Source organism: Procambarus clarkii, chromosome 84 (assembly GCF_040958095.1).
Source record: "Procambarus clarkii isolate CNS0578487 chromosome 84, FALCON_Pclarkii_2.0, whole genome shotgun sequence".
NCBI lineage: Eukaryota > Metazoa > Arthropoda > Malacostraca > Decapoda > Cambaridae > Procambarus > Procambarus clarkii.
The window spans coordinates 17,144,690-17,165,379 of record NC_091233.1 but is presented as its reverse complement, the minus strand read 5'-3'; the positions used below and the strand labels follow the sequence as shown (position 1 = coordinate 17,165,379).

The window sequence follows — 20,690 nt, the reverse complement described above, 5'->3', positions numbered from 1 at the left end:
GATTTTACTGGCAAGATTAGCACCAACCGATGAAAAGAAACTATTAAATTCATTTGCCATTTCTAAATCAGTTGACGGTATATCCCCATCCTTGTAGAGTTTTATTTGGTTATGTGAGTGTTGTTTAGTTCCTAGGATACTAGAGATAGTTTTCCAAGTGCTTTTCATGTTGCCTTTTGCTTCATTGAATCTATTCACATAATATGCAAGTTTTGCCTTTCTTATGATACTGGTAAGCATTGATGAGTACCTTTTAGCTACTTCCTTTGAAACTAGGCCAATCCTAACTTTCTTTTCATATTCATGTTTCTTGTTGATTAAGTTGAGAATGCCACTTGTGAGCCATGGATTGTTTAATCTTTTGTCAGTTACTTGCTTGGTAAGAAGGGGACAATGAAGGTTGTAGAGGCTTAGAGTTTTGGAGAGGAAGAGGTTAGCTAATGAATTTATATCATGGGTATTATTGAATTCAGAATCCCAGTTAATATTGTAAAGTGCCCCTGTAAGATTGTCTAAAGCTGATTCACTGTGTAGCCTAAATGAAAGTTTCTTGCTTTTTGGTGGTGTTATGTCCATGTTCGCTATGAGAAAGGTAGGATAGTGGTCAGTTGTTCTGTCGTAGATTATACCAGATACAAGGGAAGCTGTTATGTTTGTCCATATGTGATCCAAGGTAGTGGCTGATGTTTGAGTGACTCGGGTAGGTTTGGTGATAGTGGGGATTAGCATACAGGAGTTCATGCTGTTAAGGAAATAGTCAACTTGAGAGCAATTTTGTTGACCCAGGTCAATATTAAAGTCTCCTCCCAGAATGATGTGGTTTTTGTTGAGATTGTTGTTTATAATAAGATTCCTTAGGTTGTCTGAGAAAGAAGCTATGTTAGTATTGGGAAATCTATAGATGGATCCAATAGTCAAAGAGGATTTAAGGGATTTAATTGTAAACTGAGCAAAAGTATATTCACAGTAGTCATCTCTGTCACTAATAACACTGTTGCAGATAAATGTATCTCGGTAATATATAGCTGTGCCACCACCTTTTTTATTAGGCCTACAGTTATGAATGGCTTTATAACCAGCTAAGTTGTAGAGTTGGGTATAGTCTTTATTTAGCCAAGTTTCTGTTAAAATAATGAACGATAGGTTAGTACCTATTGCTGTGAGTAATGCATTTAAATCGTCAAAATGTTTACCAAGTGATCTAATATTTTGGTTATAAACTGATAGACAGGTGCTATTTTGAAGTTTGTTTTTAGCCTGGTGTGCTGTGAAATACTTGCAATAATGATGATCAATGTGCTGGTTGGTGTAGATATGAGACAGAAGATTTTGATCAAGATCAATATCAGTGTGCATAGAGATGCAGAGGGATCACGATACAAGATACACGATAAAGCAAAACACAAGAATAAAAGCAAATACAATAAAATAGTAACAATTTAGAAGTAAAATAAAGATCCAATAGATAGCCAGGGAGGACACAGAAGTTACACAAAATAAAAAACAAAAAATCAGTAGAGACTGACAATATAAATGTAAAATAAAAAATAATAAGAAAAATAATAATCATAAAAAAAATGATCTTGAAGATAATTAGCTTAGTAATGGTTAATTAACAGGGTAATAAAAAGCCCTAGGTTTAGTGACAAGGGGATTAACTAAGAACAAATAATTAAGAGTATAAAACAGGCAAAGATGACAAACAAACAAAAAAAATAAAATAAAAAAATAAAATAAAAATAAAAATAAACACCTTTGGAAAGGAAAGGCAGAGCTTAAGTACACTTTGGTTGTATGTGAGACTGAGTATGGTGATGGTGCGGGTGAAGTACACACCCACTGAATTCCTGCCATCAATAATTGTTTTCATAACCATTAGAACAATGGCATCCCTCCAGCCACCATCCTTCCACTGACCCCCTCCTCTGGTCCTCCACCTCAGACAATAACCCCCCACACCCCCTCTCCCTTCCAGACATCAGCATGTCAAAATCAGTACCATAATGTGTTTAAACTATTTAAACTAAGTCATTGTGTATCTCAAGGTATCTTAATTCATTTGAAAGTGTACATGTGCATTCGTTCATATACTCGCCTAATTGTGCTTGCTGGGGTTGAGCTCTGGCTCTTTAGTTCCACCTCTCAACCGTCAATCAACAGGTGTACAGGTTTCTGAGCCTATTGGGCTCTATAATATCTACACTTGAACCTGTGTATGGAGTCAGCCTCCACCACATCACTTACTAATGCATTCCATTAGATATAATCATATATGATTACACATAATCATAATCATTCCATACACATAATCATATATGTGTACGTCAACGTATACATACATGCGTATATATACCTCATATTAAAATACTGATAAACGAATGACCATGAACAAATTAATTTATAATTGTAGCATTATATATAATTTTAATAGACTAATTACGTGTTTATACATTTGAATGGTCCAGACAGGTGGCCAGCCTTGAACATATGCACTTCTGGTAGGCACAATGACCTCATGTTAGACCCTTGATAGATTATGTGAGAGAGAGAGAGAGAGCTGGGGCAGGGAGGTGCGTGCCCCAGGGAGATAATCCATGCCCATGCCCCGCCTCGAGGTCAGTTCTCGAGTCACACCAAGAATAACAATCGAGCAAGTTGTCCTGACCAGGATGTGGCATATTAGGGAGGGTTGAGGAATAGGAAGCCTGTCTGATAGGGCTCTTGGCAAGCAGCTCTCCCTCAGTCTACCTATCTATATGGAAGAAATGTATCTAGGCCCTCCTCCCCCCTGCCTATTCTCTCTTCCCCACCTTTCTTCCTTCATTTCCTCCCTCCTTCCCTCCCCCTCACTGGTGAGAGAGTAGGAGTGTGAGAGTGGTTAGAGAACTCGTAGTTCTCACGCTCGTGAAATTGTCTGCGACCCTGGAGGAGTAGAGCGGAGGGGGGGGGTGAAAGTAGGTGACGATGGAGGAGGAGAAGGGAGGGGGTGTGAAGGTAGGTGATGATGGAGGAGTAGAGGGGAGGAGGGGGGCAAAGGTAGGTGTCTATGGAAGAGTACATCATAGAGGGGGGTGAAGGTAGGTGGCGATGGAGTAGAGCAAAACGGGTGGGGGTTGAAAGTAATCCTGAGTTTAATTTTTTAGTTATATATAGTGACACCTCGGCTTACGAATGAATATTTATGAACTTTTCGGGTTACGAGCCTAATTTCTTCGAAAAATTTGAATCGGGTTACAAACTTTGCCTCAGGAAAGGAGTTTGTTGATATACGTATGGGCTGACCTATCGCGTGGTGGCATGGTGATCGCGCCTCAGTTTACCAGTGTCTCCTGCCTAGTAAGTATCGCGCCTGAATTCTTTGTAAAGCATTACATTTGTTTTGGGATTTTTGGCTATTTGAACATAAAATTTGTTATGATATATCTTGCCATGAGTCCCAAGAAAGCCAGTGGTAAGGTTCAAGCCAAGAAAACACATGTGAGAATGACCATAGAGGAAAAAGAAGAGAGCATTCATAAACACCAAAATGGTGCACAGGTTGTTGAACTAGCTAGGCAGTACAACAAATCTATGTCAACAATATGCACTATACTTGCTAAGAAAAAGGACATTATGAGCATTAAAGTGGCAAAAGGCATATCAACAATCCCGAAACAAAGAACACAAACACTTGAGGATGTTAAAAAGTTTTTATTAATTTGGATACACAACAAGGAGTTAGCAGGTGATAGCATTTCAGAGGCCATCATTTGTGAGAAACCAAGGCATTTGCATGAAGACCTTTTAAAGAAAACCCCTGGAACGAGGGGGAAAAAGATGAATCAAGTTTGAAAATGTGAAAAGTTTGTGTGACAATAGAGCCTCGTAGAAAACTTTTGCTGTGGTCATTACCTGGTGGAATGCACCCAGGATGGAGTATCAGGGCTATACATCTTTTAAATCATAAAAGTAATAAACATTTCCCATCAACCTTACAAACCATATTAACCTATTTTCATGTATTTCCCCCATGTGCATTTTAACAAAGTTACTAAATTGCCTTTATCATTCTGTAAAATTTCAATTACAGTATACTGTATATAATTTTGTTAGTATAAATGGACTGAATATTCTGAAATCACTATTAATTTTACAATTTCAGATTCAAAGGTGGTCTGGACACCCAATTTGGTCAGACAGGTGAAGAGAGCATTTAGGATAGTTCGAAGAGATGAAGATGGTCACAATTGTATTTGAAGAGGCAAACGCCCCCCTTTGCTCCTGACATTATGTTCAGCCTATTGACCCCTGCACACCTAACACAAGGTAGGTTGAAAACTCCTCCTTCATGTCATTGGTTCATTAGCCAGAAACTTACGGCCCATGCAGGAATATCCCTAAAAAAAAAAAGTGGCCCCAACAATGCACCCTCCAAGTCTGGAGGATGAGCAGGAGCATTGTCGAGAAGCAGGCCCTTTAGTGTCAAACTTTTCTCTTGCAGATATTTTTTGATGGCAGGGCAAACCACTCTACATCACAGTTTTTCTGCACGTTATAGATTTTTTAAAACTCTTGGATTTTCGGAATGATACACGAGCAAGGGTTTAATTTTCAAATCGCCACACAGCACAAGAGTTAGCCTATCCTGACACAAGTTAGCCCAAGTTAGCTTGTGTCCGGGCAGTGACGTCTCCTCTTGGGTAATGTATGTCCTCTTCTGCAATTTTTTCCAGAATAGCCATGTCTCCTCACAATTAAACACTTGTTGTGGAATATATCCATCAATACAGTATCTACAAAATCTTTAAAATCACGAACAAATCTTTCAGCCCCTACTTTGTCTGAGCTGGCACCCTCACCATGCCTCACAACACTATGAATACCACGTCTTTCTGGGGGGAGCCCCGTCGGCTCCCCGGAGCTTTACCGGCTGATATGCTAATGTCAGACTTTGGCATCAGTCATGTGTATGGAGTGCTAGGGCCTACCGGGGACCACGAGCCAGAACCTGGCCCCCTCAGAGAGGCAAGGGGAGCAATGGCCTATAGAAACCCCCGTGTGGTTGGAAGCATTCTATGTCTGCCATCGACCGGGTCAAGCATCCAGAAAGGTAAGCATTCCAAAACAAACCCCTATTCTGGTGAAAATTGCTACCTAAAGCCGAACTAGTGGATAGAACTCTTCAACAGAAAACAAGGAAACTAGCATGACGTCATACGTCACCGCGCCGCTGTCTGCGCAGCTCTCCCCTCCCCGGGAGGGGGAAGGGGGAGCCCCAGGCCTCCCACGCCGGCTATCCACCCATCAGTTCTTCGGCTGATGCTATAGGCACCGGTTATGTGCTCCGGCTCCAGTGGTTGTTTCAGCACTGTAACCTAGAGTGTGGTGTCTGTTTTCTAGGTGGTGTGTGAGCCGGGAGTGTTTCTCCAGTACTCGGGCTGCATGCGCCTAGAGTTCCCTTCCCTAGGTGCCCTGTAAGTACTGCCCTTGGGGCTTGGGGCCTCCTTCCACAAGTTCCTTGGGTCCTGCCCCTGCTTGGCCGTTTACTGCTTGGTTTTCGGCCGCTCTTTGTGTGCTCGGGTGTTCTGTCTCCCTTGTTCGCCTTAGAGTAAGGGGCAGTTTTTGCACTGGTGGGGCACGGGGTACTGTGCAGCTTGTCTTTACCAATCATAGCGGCCGGCTCTGTTCCGCTTGGGTACGCTGTCCTCTTGCGGGGTTTTCTTTTTCTTTTTGTTTATCTACCTGGTGGGGGGGGGGGGTCTGCCTTCGTTCTTGCCCCTTGTGTCCCTTGTGTTCTGTGTATTTTCGGGTGGTACCCCCTCCTAGGTCCCCGTGAGTGTACACGTCCCGGGGGTTCAGCTCTTAGAAAGTTGTTTGGTAGCTTTGGGTGCCGGTTAGCAGTACCCTGCCTGGGATTACCTGAGCGCGAGTCCTCTTATAGTAAACGCTCGGGACCCTGGGAAACCCCTGGGGGCGCGCGGGTCCGATGGATGTGACCCCAGAGTCCCCCCCTCGCTTCCAGCGAGTTTGAGGGTTGCTCTCACCCTTTGTCTCTGGGTGACTCTCTGTTTTGATCCTCCGTCTGCTGCCTGTGGGGTCGGTGACACCTTCGACCCGGAGTCCTGCGAGTTTGGTTGCTCGTTGGGGCTCGGTTACCCGGTTGTGCTGACAAAGCGGGTGCGGGCAGCAGGGGCGTTGCACTTGAGCCTTGGTGGTGGCAACGTTCTCGTGGTTCCTCCCCGGGAGCCCTGGGGCTGCCCCGTTGTAGTTCGTTTTGGGACTTGGGGGGGTGTTGGTTGCTTCGGTTCTATCCACGCCCCCTTGTCTTTCCCCTGGTTCACCCTTCCTGCCTGCATCCGGCTCCTTACCGTCTGTAGGTTCGGGGCAGGGTTTTTGATGGTGTTGAGACTCGGGCAGTCTCGGGGAATTCCCCTTCCGGGGTAGTGATGGGGGCATTTGAGCCTGTTCCTCCAGCCATGTTGTATGAGTCTGCCAGTGGGCTCCCTTCCTTAGTGTTTTTCACGGCTGCCCCGGTTTTCTGGTACGACCGGGGCTTTGGGGGAACGGCTCGGCCCCGGGGCCTGTCGTGTAGGTTCCCGGGGCTGGGGAGGGGCTGACTTGGGGGGCCTTGGCCCCGTTGGGCCCCGTGGGGGTTTTTATCCCCCTCTAGGCAGGGCTTGTGGTTACGCGGAGTGGGGTCTTTCCTCCCCACTCGCCGTACGTGCTGTTGGGCGTCGGCCCCTCCCCGGGCTCAGTTCCTTGGCCTTTGAGTCGGTTGGTTCCGTCCTGTGGGTGGATGTTTCCTCCCACCCCTTTTTGGGACGGTGTTTTCGTCATGTTTCCCCGTTCGATGGGGTTCTGCGTGACTTCTGATCTCGGGTGCGCCTTCGTGTGCCTTCGGGACTAGTGTTGGCTTCTGTGTTCTCGAGGGTACGGGAAGGTTTTTCGCTACTTCCCGCATTATTGGAACGTCTGTCGGCTCCTCGTCCTTGTTGCCCTGTTGGGCTTCTTGTCGCTCAGTTGGGCTACTTGTCGCTCTGTTGGGCTACTTGTCGCTCTGTTGGGCTACTTGTCGCTCTGTTGGGCTACTTGTCGCTCTGTTGGGCTGCTTGTCGCCCTGTTGGGCTGCTTGTCGCCCTGTTGGGCTGCTTGTCGCCCTGTTGGGCTGCTTGTCGCCCTGTTGGGCTGCTTGTCGCCCTGTTGGGCTGCTTCTCGCCCTGTTGGGCTGCTTGTCGCCCTATTGGGCTGCTTGTCGCTCTGTTGGGCTGCTTGTCGCCCGGTTGGGCTGCTTGTCGCCCGGTTGGGCTGCTTGTCGCCCGGTTGGGCTGCTTATCGCCCGGTTGGGCTGCTTGTCGCCCGGTTGGGCTGCTTGTCGCCCGGTTGGGCTGCTTGTCGCCCGGTTGGGCTGCTTGTCGTCCGGTTGGGTTCCTTTTTGGGCTCTTTGCTTCTTTGGCCGGTTTTATTGTTCCTGCTTCCTCTTTTGGCTACTTTTCTCGTGCAGTAGTCCTGGCTGGCGCCTTCCCACAGAGAGGGTGTGCGGTTCGGCCAGCGTGTTATGCGCATGCGCCGTGGAGTTTGTTTTGGTCTGGGCGGTGTTTCAGTGCTGGTGTTTTGCGCCCTTTTTGCTACAGTGCTTCGTCTCTCGTTCTTCTCCCTGGTTGCGGTATGTGTCCCTTCGCGCCGGGGGTTTCCTGGTTCCCAGTTGTGGGGAGGCCACCGCGGTTTTCCATGTGTCATGGGTGTAGACCGCCTCCTTCGCCTCTCCCTGCTCTCCTGCGGGTCCGGCAGGGTCCGGCTCTGGCGTCTTCACCTGGCGGTGCTCCCAGGTTCTTCTGGGCGCGGTTGCGTCGTGTCAAGTTCGTGCCACCATTCGCCAGGTGAGTTTCTGCGGTCTGGCGTCTTTTGGCCGGGCACTGGATGCAGTGTTGTTTATATACCTGTCTTTATTTAGGTATATTTTTGTACGACTGAGACCGTTCGCACACCAGTGACTGTCCCTTTTTCAACCCTTCCTGTCTCCCTCATGTGCATGTCCAACCCATGCTGGAGTCATTCAGGGGACCCTCCTTTTTTACTGTTGTGAGTTGTGGGGGTTGTAGGGTTGGTTCTGTACTCACCTGGTAGGCTCCTGGCTGTGCTTGCAAGTTTTTGAGCTCTGGCTCTTGGGTCCCGCCTATCTGGTAGAACTTGCGGGATAGTACCAGTGGAGTGCAGTGGTGCTGTTGGCACATTTGGGGAACACTGTATTACCATCAGAGGTCTGCTTGTTACACGACCTACTTGCGAGCATAAGCTTTCTTGCTGGTTCGTCTGTGGACTTCCAGGGCGCACTAGCCTGTTTTCGTATGGCTGTTCTGGCCCGCCCTGGTTGTGGGGGTATGTGGGCCGGTGGACTGCTCCTAGCAGCTGCCTGGTGGGCCACCCTCTGGCCGGTCTCGCCTGGCCTTGGGCCGGGCTTCAAGTGTGAAAGAGCTCCCAGTACCTCATCCAGCAGGTATCGAGCGGGGTTTCTCCGCCGTCGGTCGCCTGGTGCAGGTTTCTGGGCCTGCAGGGTTTTGTCGTGTCTCCGTTGGCCCTGTCTGGGGTCTGCCTGCTCCGTTCTCTGCCTTTGCAGAAGGGTGTTGCTATTTTCATGTTGCTTGTTGCAGTGGTGCCTGTTGCTGCTGCTGCACGTGTGCATTGGTACCGTGTTTCACGATGGCGTGTCCTTGTTCCTGTGTCCGGTTGTGGAGTGGCACTTTGCTGCCGTTTTGTGCCTGGGGATTGCGTGGGGGTTTTTCTGTCCCTGCCTGATTGTCCACCCCTGGTTGTTCTCCTGGGGTTTTGGTGCTTCTGCTCTTTCTTCCTGCCTCCTCTGCAGCAGGGATGTTCTGCGTGTGTTCTTAGGCGTTGGTCAGCCTGTGTCCTGTGAAGTGCTTCTTTGTCTCGGTCTATTGCAGTTGTTCGTACCCCTTGGTTCGGGTACTGTTCTGGCGGCGACCCTTCTGCCTTCTTTGGTTTCCTAGCTTGCCCTGCCGGTTGTTTTTTTTTGGGGGGGTCTTGCGATGTCTCGCGTCGGACCTGTCGTTTCTGAACTCCTGGTGGGCTTGCATGCTTTGGGGAGTTTTTCTGTTCGGCAGACGTTCCATCTCCTTGTACCTGGGTTTCGGTGGTCGCACCCGAGATCTTCCCGCGGCTCCGCCTTTTTCCTGGGCTCGGAGGGGCCTTGTCGGGGCTGCTTATATTCTGCCTCGCGGTCTCGCCTCCGGTTGGTGGTCGGGTGGCTTCGTGGTAGGTGTCCCACCTGCGTGCTTCTCTTGGCGGCAGTATGGGGTATTTTGGCGGTCCTTCCTTTTCCTGTCCCTTCTTAGGTGGTTACTCTTGTTGGCTTGGTTTACTCTCGGCTTGGTTTTCTGGTGGGGGTTGGGGGCCGTCATCTTGCCACATACTGTCGCCTCTTTTCGTGCGGCGCAGGCGGAGCCGCTTCAGCTTGCTTTCGGTCTTGGTGTTGTTTCTGCACCGTTAGTCAGCTGTCTTGTGCGTCGTTTCACCTCCGGCCTGTTCGTGCGCCGCTTGCACCATCCTGGTCTCTGGTCAGCGTGCTCTGTCTTCTCCTCGGTTGGTAGTGCCCCTTCGGTTCCGGTGTGTTTTTTCGTCGGCTCTTTCCTTTGTACCTTTGCCTCTGGGGGTCGGGTCGCTGAGTTTTCTTGCTCCTTTGGTTTTCGCGTTTTGGTCGTTTGGTGGCAGCAGTCTCCATCTTTTCTGGCACGGGGTGGGGCTGCTGCATTCTGGAGGGGTCCAGGGTTTGTTGGTGCTTCGTTGGTCAGGCCGGGGGTGTGTCGTTTTTGTGTTCAGTGGCGGCCCTCCGCTGTTATTTGCATGCCACAGCGTTTGGGTCCGGAGCGCGTTTTGCGTTGATCCAGGTTCTGTTCTTCCCGGTTCGCGGGTGATAGTGTCCCGGGTGGTCAGCCGTGTTCTTGCGGCTAAGCTGCCTGGGTTCTTCCCTCATGCCTGTGGCGTTCGTGGCTTCGCTGCTCTCGCTGCCGTCTGGGCGACGTGGCCTTGCGGTCTTTCGAGCATGGATTTTTGGTGTTCGTGCAGGGGCCTTGCTGCTCGTGGTTCTCTTGTTGTTCTCGGGAATTTTGGGGCTGTGGCGCCTTGGGTTGGCATTTGCTGTCGGCTGTCTCGCCTCCTTGAGGGGTGCGTGGTGTCCGCCTCCCGGTTCTGTCCCTTTGACCTTCCTCTGTGGGTAGTTAGCTCAGGGGAGCCGACGGGGCTCCCCCCAGAAAACCAGCGTTGAATGTAATGAAACACCATTTTCTGGGTGAGACCCGGAGGCTCCCCGGCAACCCTCCCTCCCTCCGGTCGGCGTTTTTCGCGTGTTTTGACATCCAGCCTCAGAACTGATGGGTGGATAGCCGGCGTGGGAGGTCTGGGGCTCCCCCTTCCCCCTCCCGGGGAGGGGGGAGCTGCGCAGACAGCAGCGCGGTGACGTATGACATCATGCTAGTTTCCTTGTTTTCTGTTGAAGAGTTCTATCCACTAGTTCGGGTTTAGGTAGCAATTTTCACCAGAATAGGGGTTTATTTTGGAATGCTTACCTTTCTGGATGCTTGACCCGGTCGATGGCAGACATAGAATGCTTCCACACGGGGGTTTCTATAGGCCATTGCTCCCCTTGCCTCTCTGAGGGGGCCAGGTTCTGGCTCGTGGTCCCCGGTAGGCCCTAGAACTCCATACACATGACTGATGCCAAAGTCTGACATGAGCATATCAGCCGGTAAAGCTCCGGGGAGCCTCCGGGTCTCACCCAGAAAATGGTGTTTCATTACATTCAACGCTGGTTTTTTTCAAAATTTCTCAAACCATCCCCTACTCACGTTAAACTCTTTTGTATCTGCAAAATTCGTTCTAGGGGTTTTCTTTATAAGATCTTGCATGATTGCATGAAGATTTCATTGTTGACCAAACCACACACTGGAAATTGAATAGACGACGACATTTCTATCCGTCCTGGACCATTATAAAGTCGATTGTGATGAGATGAGGGAAGCAAGAGCATTAAGTAGGCAAGAGAGAGAGGTGAGGAGATGGCAAGTATGTACGTATGTACATGAATAAAACATGTACATACTTATACATAACGTGTGTAAATAGTGTAATAAACACAATAACAGTATTTTGAGAGGAGGAATGTTGGCGAGTAATGTGTTGGAGGAGGGAGGGAGGACTGGCAGGGTGTGGCAGTTCACTCATGTTTTTTGGGCTCACCATACCAACATAGTGGATCGTTATGGTGAATACATACGTAGATGGGTATATACAATGTGTGTATATAGTGTAATAACAGCAAAAGCACTGTTTGACTGTAGAATATGTCGCATATATGAGGCCCATAATTTTGAGCATAGCGATGTTCTATACTTTGAATTATATAAATTCCACAAATTACACACTTTTAAATAATAATACAGCAAAAAAAATGAAGAAATGAATGAGAAACTTCAAAATAATTGCGCAACATTTTATTCGCAGCAACTGCCATCGCACGGGGTGGCGGGGCCGACAGACCCCCATCGCTCCAACGCTCAGCGCCCATAATTTGCTCAACTTCCCAGCTCCATCGCAGCTAAAGTAAGTCACATACAATATTTTTTGTTTAGTTTCCCCGTGATCAGACTCTGCATTTTAACAATATAAGAAGAGAAAAAAAAATTTTGGAAAGAATTTATTTCTTGTGCACCAGGGTGTTATTTGGAGACAGAGCAGTTCAGTGGTTAACTACTAAATTTTTTTTTCTCCCACACACGCACCCCCCTAGGAAGCAGCCTGTAACAGCTAACTTCCAGATACCTATTTACTGTTAGGTAACAGGGGTCATCCCCTTTTGTACAAAGAATCTGCTAAAGCTTTTAGGGCTAATCTTTGACACTCGTTTGTCTTTGTCGCCCCATATTTTTTACGTCCGAGTTGAATGCTCTAAGGCCCTTAACTAACTTTAGGTCATGTCCCATACTTCTTGGGGAGCTAATCGACACTGCTCCTCTCTTTACATTCCTCTCTCGTTCTGTCTAAACTCGATTATGGCCCTGTTTACTCGTCTGCTTCTCCTTCTACCCTTCACCATCTGGACACACTGCATCATACTGGGTTACGGCTCAGCTCTGGTACCTTTCCTTCGACACCTACCCTAAGCCTGTATGTTGAAACTGGCGTCCTGTTTCTACAGGATCGCCATGATCGCTACTGTCTTCTCCACCTTGCACGGTCCTTACAGCACCCTCACTCTTGCTTATGTCATGCCTTGACCTTTACCCATCCTGTGGTTCCTGTTCCCCTTCACCACCTATCTCTTTCTGTACGGTTGTCTCTCTTACAAAATGCTCTTTCAGTTTGTGTTACCAATATTTCCCCTCGTGTCATTCCGTCTTTGCCCCTATGGAGGGGTCCCCGTTCCTAAATTCTGTAAGCCTTGACCCACATGACTAAAACTTTTACCCCTCCTACAGTTCTAAATCACCTTTTCCTTGAACACTTTTCTTCACACTTCCACTCTATTTCCGTCTTCACCAATTTGTCTTAAGTCTGCAGACGGTGTAGGCTACTCTGTTGTTTTTCCTGATTGCACCTTTGTGTCTCCTGCCTCCGGAGACTAGCATCTTCATGGCAGAACTTTATGCTATTCTCTATGCTCTTCATCAACTCTTTTCTCGCTGTCAATCCTCCTCTGTGTTTGTAGTTGACACTTGCAGTGCCCTCATGGCTCTAGAATCCTTTAATCCAGTCCATCCTTTGGTAGTTGAAATTCAACATTGGCTGTTTCTTATCTCCAGTAGAGATAAGAAACAGAGAGCCAGAATTTGGCTCCAAAATATGGCTCAGGCCTCGAAATTGTGATGTTTGGGATATTTTGAAAACTGCTGGGGGGTTTGGGCAAAATTTGACCCACCGCCGCTTTCAGTACTTGGCATATGTTCGGTATAAAAAAGTCGTAATTTCAAACTGCGAATACGTGCAGAGAGCTAGAATTTGGCTCCAAAATATGGCTCAGGCCTCAAAATTTGGATGTTTGAGATATTTTGAAAACTGCAGGGGGGTTTGGGCAAAATATGACCCACCGCCGCTTTTAGTAATTGGCATGTGTTCGGTAAAAAATTTCGTAATTTCAAACTGCGAATACGTGCAGAGAGCCAGAATTTGGCTCCAAAATATGGCTCAGGCCTCGAAATTGGGATGTTTGGGATATTTTGAAAACTGCTGGGGGTTTGGGCAAAATATGACCCACCGCCACATTCAGTACTTGGCATATGTTCGGTAAAAAAAATCGTAATTTCAAACTTCGAATATGTGCAGAGAGCCAGAATTTGGCTCCAAAATATGGCTCAGGCCTCGAAATTGGGATGTTTGAGATATTTTGAAAACTGCAGGGGGGTTTGGGCAAAATATGACCCACCGGCGCTTTCAGTAATTGGCATGTGTTCGGTAAAAAATTTCGTAATTTCAAACTGCAAATACGTGCAGAGAGCCAGAATTTGGCTCAAAAATATGGCTCAGGCCTCGAAATTGGGATGTTTGAGATATTTTGAAATCTGCAGGGGGGGTTTGGGCAAAATATGTCCCACTGCCGCTTTCAGTACTTGGCATATGTTCGGTAAAAAAGGTCGTATTTTCAAACTGCGAATACGTGCAGAGAGCCAGAATTTGGCTCCAAAATATGGCTCAGGCCTCGAAATTGGGATGTTTGAGATATTTTGAAAACTGCAGGGGGGTCTCCTTCCCAGCCTGCAAGCCTGCCTGCCTCCTTCCCAGCCTGCAAGCCTGCCTGCCTCCTTCCCAGCCTGCAAGCCTGCCTGCCTGCCATCATGCTAACGGGTAGTGTGTGTTAGGCTTATCTTCGGGAATGAGCCGGTCTCACCCCCACCACCAACAAACCACCCGCCCCCCTACATCCCATCTCTCAAGGTCACGCGGTTCAACCGCGTGACTACCACTCACTCCCTGCCTGCCAGCCTGCCTGCAAGCTAGCCTGCCTGCCTGCCTGCCTTTCCCTCCCTAATTCTCACTACTTCTGTCCCTTCCTGCCTACCTCCTAGCATCTCTCCCTACCTTCCCCTCCCTCTTAGCATCTCTCCCTCCCTCCTAGCATCTCTCTCTCCCTCCCACTCCCTCCTAGCATCTCTCTCTCCCTCCCACTCCCTCCTAGCATCTCTCTCTCCCGCCCACTCCCTCCTAGCATCTCTCTCTCCCTCCCTCCCTTTCTGACTAATTCTCCCCCCCTCTCTCATACTGCCTCCCACCTAAGCTCCCTCATCCATCCACCCACTGGTCAGCCATCACTGACGCAATGCGTGCATTTGGAGCCGACATGGTGCACAGATGTTTCTTGATTGTGCAGATATGTAAAACAAAAGCACAGAATGAACATTCCAGCCTTATGGCAATTCAAAATAATAGGAAGAATAGGCCGTGAATCTGTGAAGTCACAGTGGGCAAACTGGACCATCTCCCACCCACCACAACAAGCCGGCGTGACGCTTGGCGGACCCCTTCCTACCCGAACTTTGTTCGGGTAGCATGACTCCCCAACCCCAATCGGGAAACTGGAAGTTTCGGATAACTAAAGTTCGGAAACCAAGTGGTGCTCTGTACTTTCATAGCTCGGTAATTTGTATTCTGGTAAGCAGAATCTCCAAATAAATGGACGTTTAAAGCGCATTCCTATTTGGTTTTAAAAGTTTGTACCGATTGAGAAACTCGGATTAAATAGTCTAACACCAGAAATGTTGTTATTCAGTTTAGTCGCCTAAAGGACATACAAGGACTAGACATTACCAGGCATTCCTGTATACCTTACCTTATGCTGTATAACATTGCCACAACCCTGGGTTTTATTGATTTAAATGGCCACTGGGAGTCGTACAAAATTGCGGGTTATAATGTTATTTATCCACTGTGGTGACAAGTGGGCTGACTGATGTCTGTTGACACCTGTATCGTGCTTCAGTTTACTCGCCAAGTCGTCCTGTCACGGGACTCGTCTGTAGGAAGTATATAAAAAATTTTTGGATCATTAATAGCATAAGACTTGGGGGTAGGAGAGGGCTGCAGTGTTTGTCGTGGCCCTCAGTTGTTTCTGGTATTAGTCGACTTAGTTTTAGAAATATTTTTGTTGGCCAGTGTTGAAGTTGTTTGAAAGTAGATGTGTTTTTTTAAAGAGAGTGGGGGGGGGTGTCCATGCTTGGATACAATTATCTAAGTGATAATAGATATCTGGTGTATAAGTGTTTTGACAGTAGAATAACTACCTTCTTTTCCTTAAAGTCAAAATGTCGCTAAATTATTTCAAAAGTTTTGTTAGTAATTGTGATATTAGTGCAGCAACTTTTGGTTAATGATGGATTCTTGCTCAAGGTCCTTTATTTCATCGTTCTGCTTCATTTTAATGTTAATGTGGTAGTTGTGATATAAAATAAATAAAATAAAATAAAATAAATATGTTTATTCAGGTAAGGTACATACATACATACAAGTGATGTTACATTAATGGATTGATATATAGATAGAGCTAGTACATACAATGCCTAAAGCCACTATTATGCAATGCGTTTCGGGCAAGAAAAACATTAATATCTAGAACTTAATACTAATTGAGCATAAAGAATAAAAAGTGTTGAGAACAAATACAAATAAAGATAAAAAAAAAAAAAGGGGGGAACATGACTGAAAAAGCAGCACAAATACAATAGGTTGACAAACAGTGTTGATTAAACAAAAAGAAACAAAAAAAATTACAGACATGGTTTGACAATAGAGGAGTGAGGTAGGTTACAGGGAATTTATTAGGTAGTGTTTAGTTTTTATCTTAAACTGGTTGAGAGAGGTACAGTCTTTAACATGGCTGGGAAGGTCATTCCACATTCTGGGTCCCTTGATTTGTAGAGCATTTCTAGTTTGATTAAGTCGTACTCTAGGAATATCAAAACTGTATTTATTTCTGGTGTGGTGCTCATGGGTTCTGTTACAACCTTCAATGAAGCTTTTGAGGTCAGGATTGGCATTACAGTTCAGCGTTTTATATATGTATAATACACAAGAGAGAATGTGCAGTGATTTAATATCTAACATATTCAGAGATTTGAGTAAGGGTACCGAGTGATGTCTGGGGCCAGAGTTGGATATTGTCCTAATAGCAGCTTTGTGTTGGGTAATAAGAGGACGTAAATGATTTTGGGTAGTAGAACCCCAAGCACAAATACCATAGTTGAGGTATGGATAGATGAGGGAGTAATAGAGAGTAACCAGGGCAGGGCGGGGTACATAATATCTGATCTTAGAAAGAATGCCAACAGTTTTTTAAACTTTTTTTGATATATTTAGAATGTGACCCTGGAAATTCAGCTTGTGGTCGATGAGAACGCCAAGGAATTTGCCATCTAATTTGTTACAAATTTGGGTATTGTTTATTTTGAGATTTATCTGATTAGAGGACTTATTGCCAAACAGAATATAAAACGTTTTGTCAATGTTAAGGGTGAGTTTGTTGGCGGTTAGCCAAAGATGGACTTTCTCTAGCTCAGTATTTACTGTGGCATTTAGAGCAAGGGGGTCAGGACTGGAGTAAATGAAGGTTGTGTCGTCAGCAAATAGAATTGGTTTGAGGTGTTGGGAGGCATTTGGAAGGTCATTAATGTAGATGAGAAAGAGGAGAGGGCCAAGTATGCTGCCCTGAGGAACACCAATGTTGATGGGTAGGGTGGGAGAAATTGTATTATTCACAGAAACATACTGGAGCCTGTCAGTAAGATAAGATTTGAGGTATTGCAGGGAGTGTCCTCTGACTCCATAATGATGTAATTTAAGAAGAAGGTTTTGATGGTTGACAGTGTCAAAAGCCTTACGCAGGTCCACAAATAACCCAACAGGAAACTCCTTTTTATCAAGAGCTGCGTGAATTAAGTTAATCATACTAATAAGTGCATCGTTAGTGCTTTTTTTGGGTCTGAAGCCATATTGACAAGAGCTAAGTATATTGTGTTTGGCTAGAAAAGAGTAAAGCTGCTTGTAGATTAGTTTTTCGAATATTTTTGACAAGTTAGGCAGGATTGATATCCTGTTGTTGTCTGTAGTTGTTAACATCTGTGAGATCACCACATTTGTGGACAGGGGTTACTCTTGCTTTTTTTAGAATGTCAGGAAAGGTTTGGAGTTCAAGTGACTTGTTGAAGAGCAATGCAATAGCAGGGGCTAGAGATCTGGAGGCTTTTTTGTAAATTAAAGTTGGTATCTCCTCGAGGGCACTAGACTTGGTTTTAAGGGAAAGGATTATTTCATTGACATCAGTGGAACTAGTAGGCTTTAGGTACAGAGACTGTGGATAGTTACCTGTAAGATAGTCCTTAACATCAGTACAGGAAGATGGAATATCATTTGCAAGGGATGACCCAATGGAAGAGAAGAACCTATTGAACTCAATAGCAGAATCAGAGGCTGAAAGCTGACCAGCGTTATTGGAAAGCAGTGTTGGTTTGTTATTTAAAATCTTCTTTGATCCCAATATTTGTGAAATTGTGCTCCAAGTTTTTTTAATGTTGCTCTTTATTTGGGTAAATTTATCTTCATAGTATTTAGTTTTTGCTCGTCTAATTATTTTAAATAGCAATAACGAGTAATTCTTTGAGAATTCTTTGGAGACTGTTCCTAGCCTATACTTCTTCTCAAGGTCGTGTTTTTTGTTAATGGATTTAAGTATTCCCTTTGTAAGCCAAGGATTGTTAAGTCTTTTGCTTGTGACTTGTTTTGTAAGCATAGGACAGTGGGTGTTATAAAGGCTAAGAGTTGTTTGAAGAAAAGATTGCACTGCTAGGTTGATGTCCCCTATGTTACCTAACTCGGACTCCCAGTTGACATTATCAGCAGCAGGTATAAAATTGTTTATAGCAGTTTCATTGTGCAGCCTAAAGCTTAACTCCCTTGTCTCTAGAGGTGGTTTGCTAATGTTAGTTAAGAGAAATGTGGGGTAATGGTCTGTAGTGCTATCGGTGATTATACCTGAAGTAAGCGGAGAGGTTATGTTGGTCCAGATGTGATCTAGAGTCGTAGCAGTACTATCAGTGATTCTAGTTGGTCTAGTGATTAAGGGTATGAGGAAGCAGGAATTCATACAGTTGAGGAAGCTAACAGCAGTAGGGTGTTCAGGCTCGCAGAGGTCAATATTAAAGTCCCCTGCGATAATTAGATGGTTTTTGTTCAATCTGTTATCTAGTATTAGATTTCTAAGGTTTGAGTTGAATTCAGACACATCAGTGTTAGGAATTCTATAGACTGCACCCACAGACAGGACAGACTCGGCACCCTTGACTCTGAAACTGTCGAAGATATACTCCCCACAGCAGTCTCTAGTTCAAATTATTTTTAAGCATGTTAGTTCTTGGTGGTAGTAAAGAGCAGTACCACCAACTCTCTGCATTTGACGACAGTTGTGAATTGCCGAGTAGTTAGGCATGTTAAAGAGTTGAGTATTATCCTCTTTCAACCACGTTTCAGTAAGTATAATAAAAGAGAATTTGTTGTCAATAGTTTCAATCAAGGCACTAACATCATCGAAGTGTTTACCTAGGGATCTAACGTTCAAGTTGATTACAGAGATATTGTGATTATCTGTTAATACATTGTTTACATCATGTGCTGTAAAATATCTGCAATTTTGATCATTGAAGTGATGATTGTCATAGATAGTGGATAAGAGGTTTAGTTCTGGGTCTATACTTGTCTGCATAAAAAGGCTGTTTGCAGGAAAACAAGGCAAGAATGGCAAATTACAAAATAGAAAACAAAGAAAAAAGTAGATTAAAAATTCTAAAGTAAAATAATCTTAATGGTAATTTTAAGTAAAAAGAAAAAAAAACTTAATGGGAACTAGGAATGTAAACAATTAACTAGAATAATTAATAACAATAGATGACCAAAAAAGTAAAAAAAAAAAAACAATTATGAAATCTATAAGATGAAAAGCTTGCTTACTATACTATTATAAGTACATTATAGTTGAATACTAAAGTTACACTAAAACAAACTGAGGTAGTTTAAATAGAGATACACTCAGGAACACTAGATAATGAAGTTAATACTAGAGGACACAGGCAAAGCCAGTGTACTATTGGAACATGGGAGTAAAAAGAAAAAAAGACAATAATATAGATGACAATATTATTCTTTTTTTTTTTAACTAAAGTTAAAACCCTTTGAAGGGAAAGGCAGAGCTAGAGTACACAAAGGTAGTTAAATGAGATTATAATTTGAATTCAGGCTATACAGCAGATATCCCACAGTCACTGAGGAAAGAATTAAGGTGAGCTTCTGTGGTTATTGAATAGGTTTTTCCAGTGTCAGTCCTCCTAGCTATAATTTTACCATCTCGCACAAAACAGTGTTTTATTGTAGGGGAATTTTTGCAGAAGCCACGCAGTTTAAAAAAAGAGATTTTGCCTGCACCATATGGATTGTTCTGGCTCACCTCTAAGGTTTTGCAATGTTAAACGTATATTAAGAAGAATTTGCCAGTCTTTGAACCATTTTTTGAGTTCATGTAGATCTTTGTAAGGACTCGATATAATAGTTTCATGTTCTTTATACCATAAATCTTGGCGTCATCTGCAAATTTGATGTGGTTTTTAATATTTTGATTTGTTATTGATGTATATAAGGTATAGACCCTTGTGGTATGCCTCCAGTCAAATCTTTTTTGGAGGAACCTTTAATTTCTTTGGTTTAATTAAGCCTTCTTTTTATCCTTTCTACCACCCCTTCCCGCTCAGCTCGTTGTCGCCGTGTGGGGGCTTAGTGGGCGGCTGCCGGAGTGTGATGCTCCTTGGGACAGTCCTCTGTCCTTTTCTTGCCTTGTGCTCCTGCTGCCGTCCTCTCCAATTCTGCTGGGCATCTTTTCCTTTTCCTTCTGTTTCGTTTTTCTCCCCCCTCTTCTCCTATCTGCTTGCCGTTTCCTGCCGACCTTTTGCTCGTTCTGGTTCTTCCCTTGGACTTCTTCTATTTTGACGCCCGTGTGCTTGAGGAGGCATACTCTTGCACCCGTAGAACTGTAGCACCCGACGTCGAGAGCGAGGAGAACCTTTTATTGTCAATCCCCCTTTCGTCACTGAACTCGATCTCGACGGACTGTCGGTTTCTTAAGGTGGCGTTTGTGGGGCGTATACTCACGACGCACCCCTAGGAGGCCCCGGCAAGATCGGCGATAGCTTCTTGTTGGGTGTCCTGCCTCTAATTGTGGCTCCATGGTGGGTGTGGGGGCACATTCGTGAATGAATTCTTCTTTTCGTAATGATGATAACCCCTGTTTCAGCTGCTTCTGGTTTACCTTCTCAGGCTCGTGGGGTGGGGCGACCAAGCCCCCGAGTCGGTCCGTATTGGAAGACCGGGCTCTGTAGCCTCCACTGTATTGGGCCCCGACCTTGCTCCTCCTTTGGCCTCTGTGGTTGGGTCGAGCCCCAAGCCCCCAGTGGTGACTACCTCGTTCCCTGGCGCGGCTCCTTCTCTAGTTGTAACTACTGCGCCTTTTAACCCCTCTCTGGGGGTTCTCACCGCCGTCCTCGTCACGGCCGCCCCCGCTCGATTCCTTCCAGTTCTGCTACCTATCAAGCCTTGTTTGGTCCCGCTTCGTGGGCAAATATTTTGATCTCCTGACGATTTCTCCCTCCATCGACATCTCGTTGATTTCGTGG

General features: G+C 45.6%; 1 long non-coding RNA gene across 2 annotated transcripts in view; it reads left to right on the top strand.

The window, feature by feature from the left end:
- LOC123750994 (uncharacterized) overlaps nt 1–20,690 on the top strand; it is a 33,366-nt gene that overhangs the window by 6,175 nt on the left and 6,501 nt on the right. For both annotated transcript variants that reach the window (XR_011225447.1, XR_006772060.2), the window contains 2 exons: nt 4,142–4,305; nt 11,494–11,592. This is a non-coding gene — a long non-coding RNA (uncharacterized lncRNA). The remainder of the gene's footprint in view (nt 1–4,141; nt 4,306–11,493; nt 11,593–20,690) is intronic.